Here is a 20,299-nt window from a genome sequence, read left to right as displayed (position 1 = left end):
AAACAGATTATTCGCTATCTTGCGGGTTCCTTATATCATGGTCTTCTCCTTCGTCCCATCATTGACTTCTCCATCATTTCCTTCAATGACTTTGATTAGGGCTATGATCTCGATGACTGGAAGTCAACAACAGGTTACTGTATATATATTGGTCGCAATCTGGTTTCATGGTTGTCTCATAAACAAAAGGTTGTCTCTAGGAGTAGCACTGAAGCAGAATACAGAAGTGTTGCGGCTGCTCTTGCTGATATCACTTGGCTTCAGTCCTTATTCACTGAGCTTCGTTTTCCAGGTTCTATACCAAAGATATATTGTGACAATTCTGGAGTTATTCTTCTTGCCTCTAATCCAGTTCTCCACTCTAAAACAAAGAACTTTGAGCTTGATCACTTCTTTGTGCGTGATCGTGTTCAACAACAACGCCTCTCTGTTGTTCATCTTCCTTCTCAAGATCAGATTGTTGATTTGCTGACAAAACCAATATTTGGTGCTATGTTTCTTAAGTTTAGAAGTAAACTCATGGTTGAACCTATTTCCACAATAAGTTTAAGGGGAGATATTAAGAAATAGATTTGTTAGTTTATTTTGGTGGATCTTTCTCTCTCTGTTATATATATTGTTTTATCTCTTCTTTGTAAATATATATTTTCTTCAATAATAATCAGTTTCTTCTATGTGCACTCAATCTCACATCGTTACATTGAATTGAATTATTTAATTCTAATTAATGGTTTCCAATTTCTAATTAACCATATTTACATACCACTTAAATCATCGTGAACATTAGCAAGTCAAAGTTTTGCTACACATGATTAAGATATAGTGTGAATAAAGTGGAATTAATTTGAACTTAAAATGAATAGAATGAATTGATTTTATAGGTTGATGTTAAATTAATAATATAGCTTACGAAGCAAGAAGATTTATAATTTGTAGCATGTGATGTAATATAGCAAAAGGGACATGTCTTTGCATTCACACTTAAAAGGGACACTAAAAAACCATAGCAAACATTCTGTCATATGAAAATACATTAGTCGTCAATTTGGTCCTCTGATAATAAATACACACAAAAAAACTCCTTAATTTCACTTATTTAAAGTTAAATGGATATTTCAATATTAATCATATTCAATTTAGTCTCCAACACATCTTCCATACACATAACTTTAATATTTAAAATACTTTTAAGCTAAATAAAACAAACTTGTTACACTTCAACTAATTTGTATGCATAAAATTTCAAGGAAGTATGAACCAAAAAGAAAGTTGAACAGCTTGCATCAACTAGAGCAACTTTTGCTACCGCAACTACACTTTCTGTTATGCAAAGACCATGACAACCATAACCCTGAGAATCAGACATAGCTAGCTAAGAACACATTTTTCTATTGCTTTACATTTAACTTAGAGAGTCTAAGAAGAAATATGAGAGAAATACAATAGATATAGAACCTTAATTGTTCCATTAGTAACATGCAGGTCTGCAAACTTTAAAATAACATGAAATAAGAATTCAACATTTTTCCTATACTAACAAAAAAGTATGAGATTGAGAGTCATGATAATTAAAATAAAATAATAACATCATTGTAGAATATTTTCATATTATATTCAATCCCCTCCACTCCTCACCCTAAAAAACCAGAGCAATCATTCGATCATATGAAAATACATTAGTCATCATTTTAGTTCACTATTATGTATTAGTTATTCGTTTATACAAATTTATTATGTATTATGCATTGTTGTGCAGATCATAAAATCAAACCAAAAGGAAAATAGGAAATGAAAAGACCTCGATTAGAGCGAGTCATGATGAAAGCGAAACTGCCCAAACTGAAATGAAGATGTTTGGGTGAAAAAGTTTTATGTAGAAACATAACAACATTTAATGGACATACTACTAAGTTTACAAAGATTGAGGAATCTTTCTATTATATGGTATAAAGTACATTCACTTTCACTTTTACAATTTATTATTATGTTAAACTTGTATATACTTTGAGTATTCAGTGAAATCAAGAAATACATAATGCACAATAACTATATATAATCATGTCATGTTGGTTGGAGACCTATGTTTCCTCTTTTCTTATCTTAGTACATTGCCAAGTTTGGAAAATAGTCGTTGATTTACAAAATTAATCGCAATCATACCATGATTCATCAAAGGCTATTAAGCATTATGTAAAGAGGAGCAAAGTAGTGAATCGCACTCATAGTATGTATTAGTGAATAGATACTATTATACATACTATGAGTGCGATTCACTAATACATACTATTAAGAATTATGATGAGTAAGTCTCACCGTGAAGCCACCATACTTCATATGAAGTTCAACATTGCATTAAGGTGGAAGGGGACTACCAGGAAGAATTTCCTCTAAAGAGAATGTAGACTTAGTACATATAGAAATAACTTTCTGCATGGAGAAAAATGTACACCCTTCCAGATTCTAACAAAGTGCACACATGATAAGTTGTTAACATAATCTAGTTAAACCACTTTATGTGATGAATTACAAATGTTTAAGAATTACTGGGAGACTGAAAAATTACAAAAGATGGGGGGAGATTTTTTTACCAAACTATTACCTAACTCTCACTTTGTTCCTAAGGGTTTGTTCCTCCGAGTTTAGCAAGTCATCATAATGAAAATAATTTGAAGCCGAAGTCATAGCAATATTCATCATACTCAAATAATATCTAGTTAAACATAATAAATAAAAAATAGCAACATTTACAATGGACATACTACCAAGATTACCGAGATTGGCAAATCTATTATATGGTGTAAAGTACATTCACTTTTACTTTTACAGTCTATTATTTTGTTAAATTTTTATATATTTTGAATATTGAGTCAAATAAATAAATAGATAATGCACACTAACTATATATAATCATGTCATGTTGTTGTCTGGTACTGTTGAAGACCAATGTTTTCTCTTTTTCTTATCTTAGTACATTTCCAAGTTTGGGAAATAGTCACTGATTTTTTTTTTCATTAGTTTCTTGAAAGAGTTCTTTATTTTATTTTCTTTTGTTAATTCTACAATGTCACCGAACTTCAAATTTTCATAAAATTATATTTACAAAATAATAACAAACTTAAAAAAATTGGTTAGTACTGTAACGGAGACAAGATGGTTTGACAGGAAAGTAGTTCGTTCTAATAGTAAAGTTCATACATTTTAGAAAACAACTAACCTTACTAGCTTTTGAGAGGAACTCATATACATCTCTCAATGTTGCTTTCATTGGCATCTGAAATCACCAGAGCAAATATACAATCATCGAAAAAATGCCAAATATCAAAATAAGTAAAAATTAAAAAATAGGGTCACCCAACCAACCTGGTAGGAAAAATCAACACTTTAGTTCCTTTCTGAATCTACCTCGGTTGAACAGCCTTTTGTAACACACACAAAAATTTAGTATTAGAATAAATAAATAGAAACTTGGAAAAAAAATACTACATTGACATTTATAAAATTTAAATGACACATAAAAGAAAGCACTGAAGGATAACAAATGAATTTTCAGTGAGTGATGCCTTGAGAGAAGAAGTCACCGGATATTCCTCGATTGGCCAAAAAAATGAATGAATCCTCCTTTTTTTCTTTGTTCCTAGAAACCACAATGTCACACAAGAAACTCACAACTAAATCACAAAATAGGGGAACAAATATAATTAACTCTAACATTAAAGAGAAAAAAAAAAGAAAGGAATAGGGGAACGAAATGCAGAGGTCGAAGAAACAAACGTCGTCGTGAATAGGGTTTCGAGGTCGACCTAATTTGTCGAGGAAGGAAAGAGGCCAAAAATTGAAGATGGTTGAAAATTTAAGTAAACCCTTATCTCACAATCTGTTTCAATTAAGAGAAAAATGAGAGAAACGAAACCCCAAAAAAATCAAAAGTATATACTTTGCTAAATTTTAGGAATTTTCAAAACTGCTCACGTTTGGCAACTGTTCCGTGATAAATTAAAATGACGGGATAACCAACCTAAAATAATAAAGTAAAATAAGTTTTTATCTAGTCTGTTTTTAGAATTCTTTATGAATAGGTATAGTCTACCTATGTATCGATTTTGTTAACATATGGGTTTTGGTCTAGTCCCCCTATATTTTTTTTTATATTTTCTTTCTTTTTTTCTTTCTTTTTACTAATACTTTTTTCATGTGATGGCAGATGATTGTTGTTACTTGAGGTATCAGCCTAGTTGAGATGTCAAGTTGCATAGTGATGCCTAACATAAAAGTTTTTGTAAAAATAAAAAATAAATATTAATATATAAAGATAAAATGAGAAAAAAAATATGTACACCAAAAACAGTTACAAAGAGAGGAATCCTCTTTATAGGTATAGATAAAGTAATGTTATATATATATATATATATATATATATATTGTTAAGACATTAGACGATTCAGTGGTTACTAGACGGTCCAGTAGCTACTAGACGATCTAATACCTATTAGATAGTCTCATGATAAGAGAGTTTGTAAATTTTGATGATAACAAACAATATAAGGTTTGTTAAGATTTTTAGCAAAACTAATGTATGTGTAGGCTTAGACAAAGACACATTAAATGATCTATTAAGATTGAACCTATTAGACATTTCTGCATTATTAAAATGTTAGACGATCTCTGTGTTCAAATGAGTAAACTTAAACTTCACCGCTTTAACACATTTGATAGTCTCACTGACCAAAGACATGTTAGACAGTCCCACAGTACAAAGATACCTTAGACAATCTCGTTAGATGGTCTCTGAATGATCAACCTATTAGACGATTCCACACAAAGCAAGATAAACAAATCAATTACCATGAACTCATTAAATGGTCACTTCATTTTTTACATGTTAGACAACCACTTTATCTTCTACACGTTAAACGGTCTAATGTATCAAGGGATGTTTAAACTCAGTATTTATGTTTAAAGAATGTTTTTTTAATATTGTTCACATATTTTTGAATATTTGATAATATTAACTTGTACAAATAAAAGTTTTCATTCAAATAAACTAATTAATCATTTCAAAAAAGTTTTCATACTATACTATAGATGTAAAACACAACATTTCAAGAACTACATATTGTTTGTCGAAAAGTTTTCATACTATAGACGTAAAACACAACATTTCAAGAACTGTTTGTCTTAATGTGATTCTCACTTCTTTTGTAATTGTAAGTGAGACCCTATTCATTTTGAAAAACAATCTTCACAATTTTTAATGCGTATAAATTAAATTTATCATTTTAAATTTAACAAAATTTCGGTAGTATTTGATATTGTTCTCCAATTTCTACGTAAAACGAATACAAAGCATCAATTACACATAATTATATTATGAAACAATCAAGTCAAACAAGAAAACGGTTGGCATTCGATTAAGATTACCCAGCTGTGAGTGTGGAGGTAAAATAATTTACTTTCAACACATCTTAGAGATTTTAAACATTTAATTATACGGACTAAAATAATTTAATCCTTACAATTTTAAAATTTAATTTTTATATTACCTTGAGTTATTTTTAAACATTTAATCACAGGGACTGAAATAATTTAGTCCTTACAATTTAGAATCAAAATTTAATTTTATATTACCTTGAGTTACGTACAACAGCAAGAAAATGTGGTAATAATGTAACATCCTAGACTTTATTATATGTGAGATATGAAAATACTTGTGCAGCATAACCTCTTAAGATTATAATTTATGAATCATTTTATTTATATACTGTAAATCTTATTCATCTCTTAGGAGTTTGGAAGTTTCATTTCCTTAAATTCCTTTAAAAAATTCTAAAAAGACATTTCTTAGTGGTTAGTTGTTGACCTTTTGCAAAAGAGTCTCACCTGGTTGTTAATCTTATCATTAGACTGTCATCTCTATTGACTTTCTCCATGAACAGTCCAGAGACTCAAGGAAGAAGAAGATGTGGCAGAGAGATATGTTGTGAGTGTGAAAGAGGGACACGTAGAAAGAGAAAATAATTTGTGTATTATTGATTATTGTAAACCTAGCATAATAGCCTTATAAGGATACATGATGTGTGGAAAGAAAATAACTATTGGGTTGAACTAAACTTAACCAAATAAACTCAAGCCCAATCAGCCCAAAACATCAAAAAAACCCCTCAAGTTGGTGGATGTATATTCAGAACACCAAGCTTGGTAACAAGTTTATGAAAAACTGCATAGTTGAGGGACTTTGTAAGAATGTCTGCTGGTTGTTCTTGAGAGCTTATAGGAAGAAGATGAAAGAGTCCATGTTGCAATTTCTCTCTTACAACATGGCAGTCAATGTCAAGGTGTTTGGTTCTCTCATGAAATTCGTTGTTGTGAGCTATATGTCTTGCTGATTGACTATCACAAAAGAGGCTTGCAGCATTGCTGACTTTGATGCAGAGGTCTTCGAGTAGATATGAAAGCCATTGTATTTCACAGCATGTAGTGGCTAGAGCACGATATTCAGCTTCGGATGATGATCTAGAAATGGTGCTTTGCTTCTTGGTTTTCCATGACATCAAAGAGTCTCCAAGGGAGATGCAAAAACCAGTGGTTGAGGGAAGTGTGGTGATACAAGAAGCCCAGTCAGAGTGACTAAAAGCTTTAAGTTGAATATCAGTATTTTTAGGAAAGAATATACCTTGAGCTGGAGAAGATTTGATGTATCTTAAAATTCTTTGAATGGCTTGGTGATGAACCTTTGATGGGGCTTGGACAAACTGGTTGAGGAATTGAACAAAAAAGCTAATATCTGGTATGGTGTTCACAAGATATAGTAATCTTCCAATGATTCTTCAATATAGAGTTATGTTGTGCACTGGCAAACTTTGATCAAAAAGCTTGTCATTCTTTTGTGCCATAGGAGTGTTTGCAGGTTTAGCACCAAGCATACCTGCATCAGTCAAAATATCGAGAGCATATTTCCTTTGGCATATATGTATACCCTTATGTGTTCTAGAGATTTCCAGACCCAGGAAAAACTTGAGATGTCCCAAATCTTTTATTTTGAAAACAGAATTTAAAGAATTTTTGACAATATTTATATCTTTTATATCATTTCCAGCAATCAATATATCATCCACATATATAAGTAATGCAATAAAGGAAGTCTCAGATTTTCTGATGAAAAGAGCATTATCAGCTTTGGATTGAACAAAATTAATGTTGTAAAGAAAAGAACTTAACTTATCATACCATTATTTGCTGGCCTGTTTCAGACCATACAAAGCTTTGGTTAATTTGCAAACCTTATTACTTCTCACTGTGGCGATACCAGGAGGCAAGCTCATATAAACTTCTTCTTGTAGGCCTCCATGCAAAAAAGCATTGTTCACATCTAGCTGTTCCAAGTGCCAATCCATAACAGCAGCTACAGCCAAGATGGTGCGTATAGTTGTGAGTCTTGCTACGGGTGAGTAGGTGTCCATGTAGTCAATGCCTTCACGTTGTGTGTAGCCTTTTGCTACAAGTCTTGCTTTGTACCGTTCAATTTGACCATTTGGCTTGTGTTTGATCTTATACACCCATTTGCAGCCAATGGGAATCTTGTTGTGAGGAAGGTCTACAATATCCCAGGTTTTATTTGCTTCAAGTGCTTCTATTTCAGCTCTCATAGCCTCCATCCATTCAGGGTAGCATTTTGCCTCCTCATAACATTTTGGCTCAATTTTGGAGGAGATAGACAAAGTATACTTTAGCTATTTTTCAGATAATCTTTTATAGGACATAACTGAATCAAGAGGATAACGTACCTTGTCTTTCGATTTTTCTTCACATGGTGATATCATGAGCTGATGATGATAGTCTTCAAGAAATGTTGGAGTTCTCCTAGTTCTGGTGGACTGCCTCAGTTGTTCTTGTTCTGTGAAATTTCCAGCTTCATCTTGTATAGAGAGATCATCATGTATCATGGTTTCCCTTTGTTCAGTCCGGTTTTCTGTCTTCCTTTGTATATGAGTATCATCATATGCAATTCCTGTGAGGTCATCATCTTCTTGTATGACAGCTTTATCAATTTCATTATGAGGCTTGCAAAAAGAAGATTCATAGAAAATAACATTTCTAGATATAAAAACTTCTCTAGTTTGAATATCCATAACAACATAACCCTTTGTACCTTGTTTAAAACCAAGAAAAATACACTTGTGTGCCCTAAGATCAAGCTTATGTCTATTTTGTTCAATAGTGGATGCAGTTGAAAGGAATAGAAAGAAATAGATGGAATGTATTTCTGATGTGTATTACAAATGTGATTACAGTCTCTATTTATAGATTGTTTTACAATCTAATTAAGGAAGGAAATAATAGGTAATAAAAGACAATTATAATGGTTGTTTAAAGTTGTACAAATCAAATAAAATCAAATCACTAACAAATCTGTCCTAATAAATATAAAATGGAATCTGCACTTAATTACAACATAATTCTCCTGATTATGCAACACTCCCCCTCAAGTTGGTGAATGTATATGATGTGATTCCACTAACCATATAGAGAATGATTCTTGACATTCTTAGGAATCACCTTGAGCTGGACATTATTGAGGCACTTTTCTTAGAGTTGGATCATTGTTCTAAGACAAGAACTCACCAAAAACTAGTACCAAATCCCAAACTCATTTGGATGTTCCACATATTGTCAAATTGAACCAACAAAAAGAGGTAAAACTAAAAAGCACCGAATAGAATTGAATAAGAACACATTTGAACCGAACAAAGTGAAATTAAAAAGGCAAGAACAACAAATAGGTGCTGGAAAAACAGAATAGCCGAACCAAACAACAAGACAACAAACTAGAACAAGGAATTAACAAAGAAGAAAAGAAGGAGAGAAGAATTGCTCATGAAGATGGAAGGATGATGGATGATCTCGCCACTAGAAGTGTGGAATGCTCCTAGATGAGAGTGTTGCCGCCACTTGAGGACTCCATAGATCCATCAAGATAAGACTAGAGAAGAAGGCTCAAAAGCTCTCCAATGATCACTCAAAATTTGAGTAGAGTTTTCTTAGATTAATTCCAATCTGAAATTTACAAAGAGAGCACCTCTATTTATAGCCTAAGGTGCTGAAATGTAAGCTACACAAATTCAAAAACTCCCTCCCAAAAAGCTTCTAGAATTGGCACCTAAAACAAAGCATGAGGAAGGTGTGACCTCTTCCTTCACTTTGGCACCTCCTTTTCTACTCCTACACCTATCTACTAACACCCCCCCCCCCCTAAGACTCCTAACTAATGATTAAAAGATGCTTTAACAATAGAGGTTTCTAATGTTTCCCTCTAAGCACCTTTAAATAATATTCTTTATTATTTAAAACTTGGCCTTGCCCTTCATAGGATGGACTTGGGCTTGGGCCTCTCTTTATTTTATGTCTTCTTTTAATTTTGAGAAGACTAGAAGGAAGAACTTCAAGTGTGATGGTGAATTGCCTCTTTCTTCATTAATAAAAACCTCCTTTACTTGACTCTCATCATACTCCCCGAGTTGGAGAGAATTCGTCCACGAATTCTGAATCCCTGCATATAACAAAGTCAGTTTACTTTTACAATCAAAAGTGTAAGAAAAAGGAAGACATGACTTAGTAGATGGAACCAAAGGGATTGCAGAAAAGGATGTCCTATAAATCGACCAAGTTGGAAAAATTTGTTTGGGAATGATGATGTTTTTTGGAAAAAGACCTCTTAAATGGTGAAACCCATTAGGAGGTATGAAGAAATCATCCCTAACATATTTTAACCAAGGTGGTGTTGAAATAGGAACCTTGGGTAATGAAAAAGATAAAGAAGAAGAAGACCTTGGAGGGTCCATTTGAGGTATAGCACGAGTCAACATGATGGATTTAGAGGAGAAAATGGTGTGACTCGGTGTAGTACTTACTTCTTTTTCTTTCTCATTTTCTCTTTTAGTTTTCATTTTTATTTGGTCCTCATGAACCTCTTTGGGAGAGAGGGGTTTTAATATAACCTTGCGCCCTAGGAAGGAAAAAGACATTGTATTGGATAGGCCATCATGTAAAACATGTCTATCATATTGCCAAGGCCTTCCTAAAAGAAGATGAGATGCTTCCATGGGCACAACATCACATAAAACCTCATCTTTATACTTTCCTATTGCAAAGTTAATGAGGACTTGTTTATTCACCATGATTTCACCTACTTCACTAAGCCATTGTAATTTGTAGGGCTTGGTATGAGAGATAGTGGGTAAGGCTAACTTCTCCACAACTCTTGTACTAGCCACATTAGTGCAACTTCCCCCATCAATAATCAAGGAACATAACTTGTTGTTGATAAGACATCGGGTGTGAAAAATATTTTCTCTTTGAGTATCATTCAAAGATTTTGGAATTGTGCCCAACATACGTCTTACCATCAATAAGTCACCTTCACAAGGACTTTCACTCTCATTTTCACTTGATGGTCTAGAAGGTGAAGAATGCCTAGGTGAATTGGAATTATGCTCACTAACTACAATGCCTTCATGCATGTACATACTTCGTTTAGAAGGGCAATTAGCAGCAATGTGACCGTATCCCAAACATTTAAAACACTTTTGACTAGACGATTTAATTGGGGATTTAGGCTTAGAAGTAGATGGCGTAGGATCCTTGGGTTTGAAAGAAGAATCTTTAGAAGGATGTTTAGAAAAAGAATTTTTGTTTCTCCAAGACTTGGAGTAGTATCCATCATTGGAAGCATTTTTGAAAGAGTTTTTCTTAGCAAGTTGGGCTTCCACCTTCATTGCAAGATGAACTAAAGAGCCCAATGATGAATACTCTTGTAACTCAACAATGTCTTGAATATCCTTCCTAAGATCACTCACAAACCTAGCAATCATAGCTTCCTCACTTTCTTCTAATTCAATTTTAAGCACAAACGTCTCTAGCTCCTTGTAATATTCATCCACATTTAGCGTGCCTTGTTGAAACCGTTGGAGTCTCAACATGAGGTCTTTCCTAAAATGTGGGGGCACAAACCTAGCGCGCATATGATCCTTTAAAGAGTTCCAAGAGTCCACGGGAGGACCCTTGTGATAGATAATGTCCTTTACAATTCCATGCCACCATTTCATGGCATAATCACTAAACTCTAGGGTAGCTAGCTTAAGCTTATGCTCATCTTGGATCTCATAGATCTCAAATATTTGTTCACACTTAGCCTCCCAATCTAAATATACATTAGGATCACTAGAGCCATTAAAACAAGGAAGCTTGACAGAAGGAAGCCTAGACTTTGCATCTTGATAGAAGCCATTGTCGTAGTGATGTCTTTCTCCTTGATGATGAGGTCTTTGTCCATGAAATTGTGGTGGATTCCTCCTTCTCCTATGCTCTTCTTCACGGCCAAAATCATTTGAAGAGGCTCTTGAAGATGGTCTATGAGAATGATGCCCATCATGGATAGAAGGAGATGGTCTAGCTTGTTGGACCTCCATCTTTTGCATTTTCTCTTCCAAGCGTCTAATAGTTCTTTGTGCTTCATGTAATTCACCATGGATTGAAGCTTTGGAAGGAGAATTCTGCTTGTATGATGCATCACTTGAAAATCCAGCCATTTTGGAAATAAAAAACAGCAAACACACAAAAACAACAAACAAGTTAAGAAACAAAAATTAGTAAAATCAGTGAGTGTTTTAAGCAAAAATGCCGAAGTGAATTGAGGCAAAAAAAATAGGTCACTCTCAAAGAAATAATGTCCTTGCACCAATCTGATCTCGAGGCCTTGGAATCCTCAAATGAAAGATGTCAAAGCAAGCACACCAATCTCAAAAGCAACCACCACAAAACCAAAGAAACAATAAAGACAAACAAGAAAAGGTATAAGCAAAGAAAGGTAATTGCAAAAGGAAAAATATATGTAAGACAAACTCAAAGAGTAAGGAATGAAAGACAATCAAGAAAAATAAAGAACTCAATGAGAAAGTAGGCACACAAAAGAATACTTAAGGAAAAACACTAGAGCAGATGAAGAAAACAAAAATTTAGCTACTGAAAATTTTTTTTTAATGCAAACTGTGCTTGATATTCACTTATTTAACTGGAATGATGTAGAACGAACTGGATTATGAAATTTAAACCACAGAAACTTCAAGATGTTAACTCAATAATGCCACTGGAATCAATTAAAAACAGTAAGCCAATTAATTGAGATAATTTTTTTAAAATCGCTGCCAGATTACCATATTCTTTTCGGCAGAATTGTACACTTTTTTTATTTTATTTATCATTTTTTGTGTACTTTGAATTTTTGAATGATTCTTTTTTCTACTCTTTTCTAACACTTTGAATATCACAAATCCAGAATTTCAGAATTTTCCAGTGAGTAAATCAATTGAAATAAGGAAAAACAGTAAGCACTTTTTTTTTCAGAAACAGAGGAATCCTAATAGGAATAAAAAAAACAGAATTATGAACTAGCAAAAACATAATGGAAAATGATGTATTGGAACTTGTATAGGTCCAGAATACAAGTATGAGTGAGTAAATCAATTGCAATAAGGAAAAACAGTAAGCACTTTTTTTTCAGAAACAGAGGAATCCTAATAGGAATAAAAAAAACAGAATTATGAACTAGCAAAAACATAATGGAAAATGATGTATTGGAACTTGTATAGGTCTAGAATACAAGTATGAACTCAATTCTAAAAAGAAAAATGCAAAAAGGATCAATATCAATTCAGAAAATTATATGACACCAAAGCAAGAAACAATCAAAGCAATAAAAGTACTACTAGAAGTAATGACAATTATGGAATAACATGACTAAGACAAAACTTGACATGATTACAAAATTAAAAGACACATCACAAATTTTAACAACAAGTGAAATGAAGCTTAAGGTAAACTCTAGGAAGGATAATGCCATTCCAAAAGAGCAACCATACTCATAAGAAGAATGAGTGCCATAAACCTTTTCACAAACACTTGGTATAAAAGAAAAACAGCAAGAATACTCAAATAACAACTAAAACAGAAACTTAAATTGCAAGAAAATTAAAGAGCTCTTGAAATTAAAGTGCACACAACTCAACAATTAAACAAGAAGAACCTAAGACTCATGATACCACATGATGTGATTCCACTAACCATATAGAGAATGATTCTTGACATTCTTAGGAATCACCTTGAGCTGGACATTATTGAGGCACTTTTCTTAGAGTTGGATCATTGTTCTAAGACAAGAACTCACCAAAAACTAGTACCAAATCCCAAACTCATTTGGATGTTCCACATATTGTCAAATTGAACCAACAAAAAGAGGTAAAACTAAAAAGCACCGAATAGAATTGAATAAGAACACATTTGAACCGAACAAAGTGAAATTAAAAAGGCAAGAACAACAAATAGGTGCTGGAAAAACAGAATAGTCGAACCAAACAACAAGACAACAAACTAGAACAAGGAATTAACAAAGAAGAAAGGAAGGAGAGAAGAATTGCTCATGAAGATGGAAGGATGATGGATGATCTCGCCACTAGAAGTGTGGAATGCTCCTAGATGAGAGTGTTGCCGCCACTTGAGGACTCCATGGATCCATCAAGATAAGACTAGAGAAGAAGGCTCAAAAGCTCTCCAATGATCACTCAAAATTTGAGTAGAGTTTTCTTAGATTAATTCCAATATGAAATTTACAAAGAGAGCACCTCTATTTATAGCCTAAGATGCTGAAATGTAAGCTACACAAATTCAAAAACTCCCTCCCAAAAAGCTTCTAGAATTGGGGCCTAAAACAAAGCATGAGGAAGGTGTGACCTCTTCCTTCACTTTGGCACCTCCTTTTCTACTCCTACACCTATCTACTAACCCCCCCCCCCCCCAAGACTCCTAACTAAAGATTAAAAGATGCTTTAACAATAGAGGTTTATAATGTTTCCCTCTAAGCACCTTTAAACAATATTCTTTATTATTTAAAACTTGGTCTTGCCCTTCATAGGATGGACTTGGGCTTGGGCTTGGGCTTGGGCTTGGGCTTTGGGCTTGGGCCTCTCTTTATTTTATGTCTTCTTTTAATTTTGAAAAGACTAGAAGGAAGAACTTCAAGTGTGATGGTGAATTGCCTCTTCCTTCATTAATAAAAACCTCCTTTACTTGACTCTCATCAGTATATCTATCATTCCCAACTTGCAAGTAAGATCTTCGAATTGTTTTGTGGGAAGTCCTTTAGTAAACATATATGCCAAACTCAGTGGCTATAAGACCATCATCCAACTTCTCCTTAATAAAGTGTCGGTCTATCTCTACGTGCTTTGTTCGATCATGTTGAACCGGATTGTGTGCAATACTGATAGCAGACTTATTATCACACGCCAAGCCCATAGGAGCTTCATATTTTATTTTAAGGTCATCGAGTATGATCTTCACCCATAATAGTTCACACACCCCTTGAGCCATGGCTCTAAATTCTGCCTCTGCACTTGATCTTGCAACTACATTTTGCTTCTTACTCCTCCATGTCACCAGATTTCCACCCAAGAACATGCAGTAGCCTGTGGTGGATCTCCTATCAACAATCGATCCTGCATAGTCAGCATCAGTATATACTTTCATGGATAAGTTTTCCCCTTTTTTGAATAACAATCCTTTTCCTGAAGAGGCTTTTAAGTACTGAAGAATTCTATCTACTGCCTGTGAGTGTCTTTCCCTTGGATCATGCATAAATTGGCTAACCACACTAACTGCATAGACTATGTCTGGCCTAGTGTGTGATAGATAAATGAGTTTCCCCACAAGTCTTTGATATTGTGTCTTCTCCACTTTTGGGTTTTCCTCATCATTCCCAATCCTATGATTTTTCTCTATTGGCACTCCAGTGGGCTTACAACCCAACTTACCAGTCTCTTTGAGAAGATCAAGGATGTATTTCCTTTGACAAATAAAGATGCCCTGTCTTGAGTAAGCAACTTCTATCCCAAGAAAGTACTTCAGCTTCCCAAGATCCTTCATCTCAAATTGAGCAGCTAGTCTCTCCTTCAAATTTTGTTTTTCAATCTCATCATCACCTGTAATAATCATATCATCTACATAGATCAAAAGTAGAGTGAGTTTACCATTCTGAGAATGTTTTATAAACAGAGTATGGTCACCTTGGCTTTGTCGATACCCCAAAGATACCATAGCTTGAGTAAACCTTCCAAACCAAGCATGAGGTGATTGTTTAAGACCATACAAGGCCTTCTTAAGTCTGCACACCTTATTTTCTTTATTAACATTACCATAACCCGGTGGAATCTCCATGTATACTTCTTCCTCCAAGCTTCCATGCAAGAAGGCATTCTTAACATCAAACTGATGCATCTCCCAATCAAAGTGCGCTGCCAAGGAGAGAATAATTCTAATTGTATTCATTTTTTCTACTGGAGCAAAAGTTTCCTCATAATCGATCCCATAGGTTTGAGTGTACCCTTTTGCAACTAACCTTGCTTTATATCGATCCAACGTGCCATTAGACCGATACTTCACTGTGTATATCCACCGACAACCCACTGCCTTCTTATCCTTTGGTCTCTCTACAATCTCCTAAGTCTCATTCTTTTCTAATGCCTTCATTTCTTCATTCATGGCTCGAACCCATTTCTCATCCTTTAAGGCTTCTTGTACTGATGTAGGGATTCTAATAGAATCAATAGCTGAAAGAAAACTCTGGTGCTGCATAGAAAGTTTTTCTGTAGACACAAATTGAGATATAAGATATTTGGCACAAGATCTTTTTTCTTTTCTCAAGGCAATAGGTAAATCATCTAGGTTAGTTTTATTTAAAGTGTCCTCAAGAGTCTCATAGGTATGAGTTCTTACCTCCAGTTCGGACAATTGAAGTTGTTGTTCGATCAGGACGGGTTCTTGTTGCCTTCATTGGTATTGTTTCCCAAAGTATCTGTCCTCATTATTCTTCTCTGGTAATGATGTTGGCATAGGGTCTTTGTCATTCTCCCTAAGAACGAAATTCTGCAACAAAGGAAAAGGTGGCAACTCAAGGTCCTCAGCTTCTTGAATACACTCCCCCTGAAGCTGAGAACTAGGAAAGAAAGACTCTGTTTCATGGAAGGTGACATCTTTGGAAATATAAACTTTACGACTTTGAGGATGATAACATTTGTACCCCTTTTTGTTGGGGGCATAACCAATGAAGACACATTTGATGGAACGAGGATCTAACTTACCTCGATACGGGCTATGAACATGGACAAAAGCTGGACAACCAAAGACACGACTCTGAAGACTAGTTAACATGGGAATAAAAGGATAGAATGTGGTCGTAAGCTGAATAGGAGTAACACCCTCTAGAACCCGAGAAGGTAATCTATTAATCAAATAAGTGGCAGTCAGGACGGCTTCCCCCCAGTAAGATTTTGGAACAGACATTTGGAAAAGTAAAGCTCTAGTTACCTCAAGAAGATGACGATTTTTTCTTTCAGCAGCCCCATTTTGTTGAGGAGTGTCCACACAAGTTAATTCATGAACAACTCCATTTTCCTGAAGAAACTTTGAAAGGTTCTAGTTGACATATTCTCGTCCATTATCATAACGTAATCTCTTAATTGGACTTTCAAATTGTGTTTGAACCATTTTGTAAAAATTTACAAACAAGTGAAAAACTTCAGACTTATCTTTCATGAGGAATATCCAGGTAACACGAGTACAATCATCAATAAATGAAACAAACCATTTTGAACCCGAGATATTAGGAATAGATGAAGGTCCCCATACATCAGAATGAATAAGATCAAAAGGTTTTGAACTTCTATTATTATTCGAAGGAAAAGTTGTTCTATGGTGTTTAGCAAACTGACAAACATCACAATGAAAAGACTCAACCGATAACTTTGTAAATAAAACAGGAAATAAGGATTTTAGGGTACTAAAAGGAGGATGTCCAAGACGTCTGTGTTGAAGCCATATCTGAGAAGATGACCAAGATTCAGTGCCTTGCTGAAGACTAGAAGTGTGTGCCTGTAGTTTAGCACATTTTTTAGTTTCTTCCTATTGTAAGTAATATAACCTGTCCTGCTCTTTAGCAAGTCCAATTGTCTTCCCCGTGGAAAGATCCTGAAAAACACAATGGAAAGGAAAAAATGTCACTGCACAATTTAAATCTTGGGTAATCTTATGAATTGACAAGAGGTTATTAGATAGGTTGGGAACATGAAGCACATTTTTTAAAGGGAAGGAAGGTTGAAGGTGGATATTACCACGACCAGTAATGGGGGTATTGGAACCATTAGCTACAGTAATATGTTGGTTATAAGATAAGGCATTGTAGGATGAAAAATAAGAGGAATGAGGTGTCATATGATCAGTAGCACCAGAGTCTATAATCCAGATATTCTCAGTACCAGAAGCATTAAAGGATAAGAAACTAGAACTCTTACCACTCATGGTTAAAGAACAAGAGCTAGTCTTACTAAGAGAGTTCGTGAGAGCTCGTAAACGTTCCAACTCTTCTTTGCTGAGTGAGGGGACCTCCTCTGCTATTTGAGGGAAAGGTAAGGTCGTACTTTCAGAGTCAGATGATGCTTGATTAGCATGTCTTTGTATGGTACCTTTGAATCCTCCAATACGTTCCAAGACCTTAGTATGACCTGTCTTTTTACAATAACTGCACCAACGATCTTCAGGATTAGCCTTTGTGGGAGGCTTTCCAAATGAAGGAAATGAACCTTTTATAGGGCCCTTGCCAGTCGCCATAGCTGAACTATCACCAGAGTTGTTAGTACTTAGAGCTGAACTATCAACGGAGTTGCCCCCATCCAACATTACTAGCCTATGAGTTTCTTCCCCTCGTACAATGTGAAAAACCTCTGAGAGAGAAGGGAAATTTTCCTTTCCCAAAATCTAAATCCTAATTGGATCAAATTCAGGGTTTAATCCAGAAAGAAATTTAAATATGCGTACCCTTTCAAGAAATTGTGTTAGTGCAATAGAGTCATCTGTGCACTTCATCTTCAAATTTTGATATTGATCTAATTCGATCCATAAACCATTGAACATAGTAGTTTGTTACTGAAAGGCTCCCTTGGCTGGTATGAAAGATCTTGTTTTCTATCTCGTACCATGCTGCAGTATCTTTTTGTTGAACCAAGTGGTGTTCATGTTTTGAAGAATTCAAATCCTTTGAAGGATGTTGAAGCCTCTGCTATGCTTGATGTTGTTGTGCTGGTTTAAGCTTTGTTCTGTGGTAGTTTATATGTTGTAATCCATCCTGTGATTAAATCTAAAGCATTAGCATTCTCAATCTTTGTGAAAGTAAAATGTTTTCAAACTAAGTTAAAACAACTGATTGTTTTTTCGAAACAACCGATTGTTTATACTTAGGTGTTTTGAGAAAAAGATTGAAAACTGTTTTGAATGGTTGAACTGTTAAAGTACCAAAACAACCGATTGATTCGAGGAAACAACCGATTGTTTGTTTTGGGACCATAACAAAAAACTGTTTTCTCGTTGACTGAGCTTTAAATGTTTTAACTGCTTACGCTCCAGTCATTAAATGCTTTGACCAATCTTTTAATGCAATTTAAGAGTTTGTTAAGATTTGATAACAAACTACATCTTTGAATAAATTCAGAGAAAAACAGATTTGACAATTAAGAATTTTTTGACAAAGTTTTTCCAAAGAGTTTTTCAAAGTGTTGAGATTGCTAAGAGTTTGTGATTGATCAAAGTGTTGGAATAGGATTCTGCTTGTATTGATTTCAGATTATCTTCTGTAACAAGTGTAATCCTTGTACTCTGTTGAACAATTCGTTTCTGTGTTTGCTGAGATTGGTTGTGTTCTTGAGGTGTTCAAGATCAGCAATCTTAGTGTTGGCCAAGGAGAGTGTGTTTCTTGAGGTGTTCAAGGTCATTCTCTTTGTTGTTGTGTAAGTGATCAAGTGGTGATTGCTTAGTGGATTTCCTCAGGGTTTCTGAGAAGACTGGATGTAGCTCTGGTTTGGAGTGAACCAGTATAAACAACTGTGTACAATCTCTCTATCTCTAACTCTTTAAATTCAGTTTATTTGTTATTTGCTGGTATAAACAACCGATTGTTTCTACGAAACAACCGATTGTTTTTCTGGTACTACAGCTTTTGCTTGCTGTTTTGGCTAACTGAATTGCTAAATCAATTGGTTCTTGAGATAAATTCATTCTATTTTTGAAAAGTTTGCGAAAACCCTCTTTAAACAATTCACCCCCCCCCCCCCCCTCTAGTTTAAAGCCATATTTTCTAACAATTGGCATCAAGAGCTTGGTTCTTGAAAGTTATTCAAGTTGATCCTAAAAATCTTTTAAATGGCTGATAGACTACCTTTTGGGGAAGGTGCTTCAATTAACAGACCACCTTTGTTTTGTGGTTTGAACTACCAGTTTTGGAAAGTAAGAATGAAAATATTTATGGAATCTCTTGACAAAGGAATTTGGGATGCAATTGAAAATGGTCCTTTTATCCCAAAGTTTGAAAAGGATGGATCTGTCATTGAGAAGCCACGGTCTCAATGGACTGATGCAGAAAGCAAAAAGGCTAAATTTGATTGCATTGCCAAAAATATTATAACCTCTGCTTTAAATTATGATGAGTTTTTCAGGGTCTCGCAATGCAAATCATCAAAAGAAATGTGGGACACTTTGGAAGTCACTCATGAAGGAACAAATGAGGTGAAAAGAGCTAGAAAGCATGCTTTCATCCAAGAGTATGAGATGTTTAGAATGCTTAAAGGAGAAACAATTGTTGAGGTGCAAAAAAGGTTTACGCACATCATCAATCACCTTGCAAGTGTGATACTCTCATTTGCACAAATTGTGAAAATCTTGAGAAAAAGGTTCACTATCTTGTTGAGAATGTCTTGGCATCTCAAAGCTGTGTTTTTGGAAAGGCTGGTTTAGGCTTTAATCCACAGAACAAGCAAGATAGGTTTTCAAAAAGTTTTTCAAGAAAATCAGAAAAACAACCGATTGTTAAGACGAAACAACCAGTTGTTACATGCTTTTACTGCATGAAGAAAGGCCACTCTGTTAGGTTCTGTAAAATTAGAAAATATTCTGTTCCAAGAGGTTTTATGAAATGGATTCCTAAGGGATGTGATGTTTCTAACTGCAAAGAAAAGTCAAACGGACCCAAATTTGTAAGGGAACCAAATCTTGCTACTTGAAATTGTTTATGCAGGAAAAATAAAGAGAAAAAGAATAATTGAGTCATCTGATCAAGCTGTTGAAGAAAAAGGCAGTCATTGAAGCTGAATCAATACTATGCAAAAGACCTCAATAGTGAAGAGAAGCTTCTTGATCAAAAAGCACATGG

This window comes from Phaseolus vulgaris, chromosome 2, assembly GCF_051622355.1.
Source record: "Phaseolus vulgaris cultivar YP4 chromosome 2, ASM5162235v1, whole genome shotgun sequence".
In the NCBI taxonomy this organism is placed as follows: domain Eukaryota; kingdom Viridiplantae; phylum Streptophyta; class Magnoliopsida; order Fabales; family Fabaceae; genus Phaseolus; species Phaseolus vulgaris.
The sequence above is the reverse complement of the archived record's forward strand: the minus strand, read 5'-3'. Positions refer to the sequence as shown.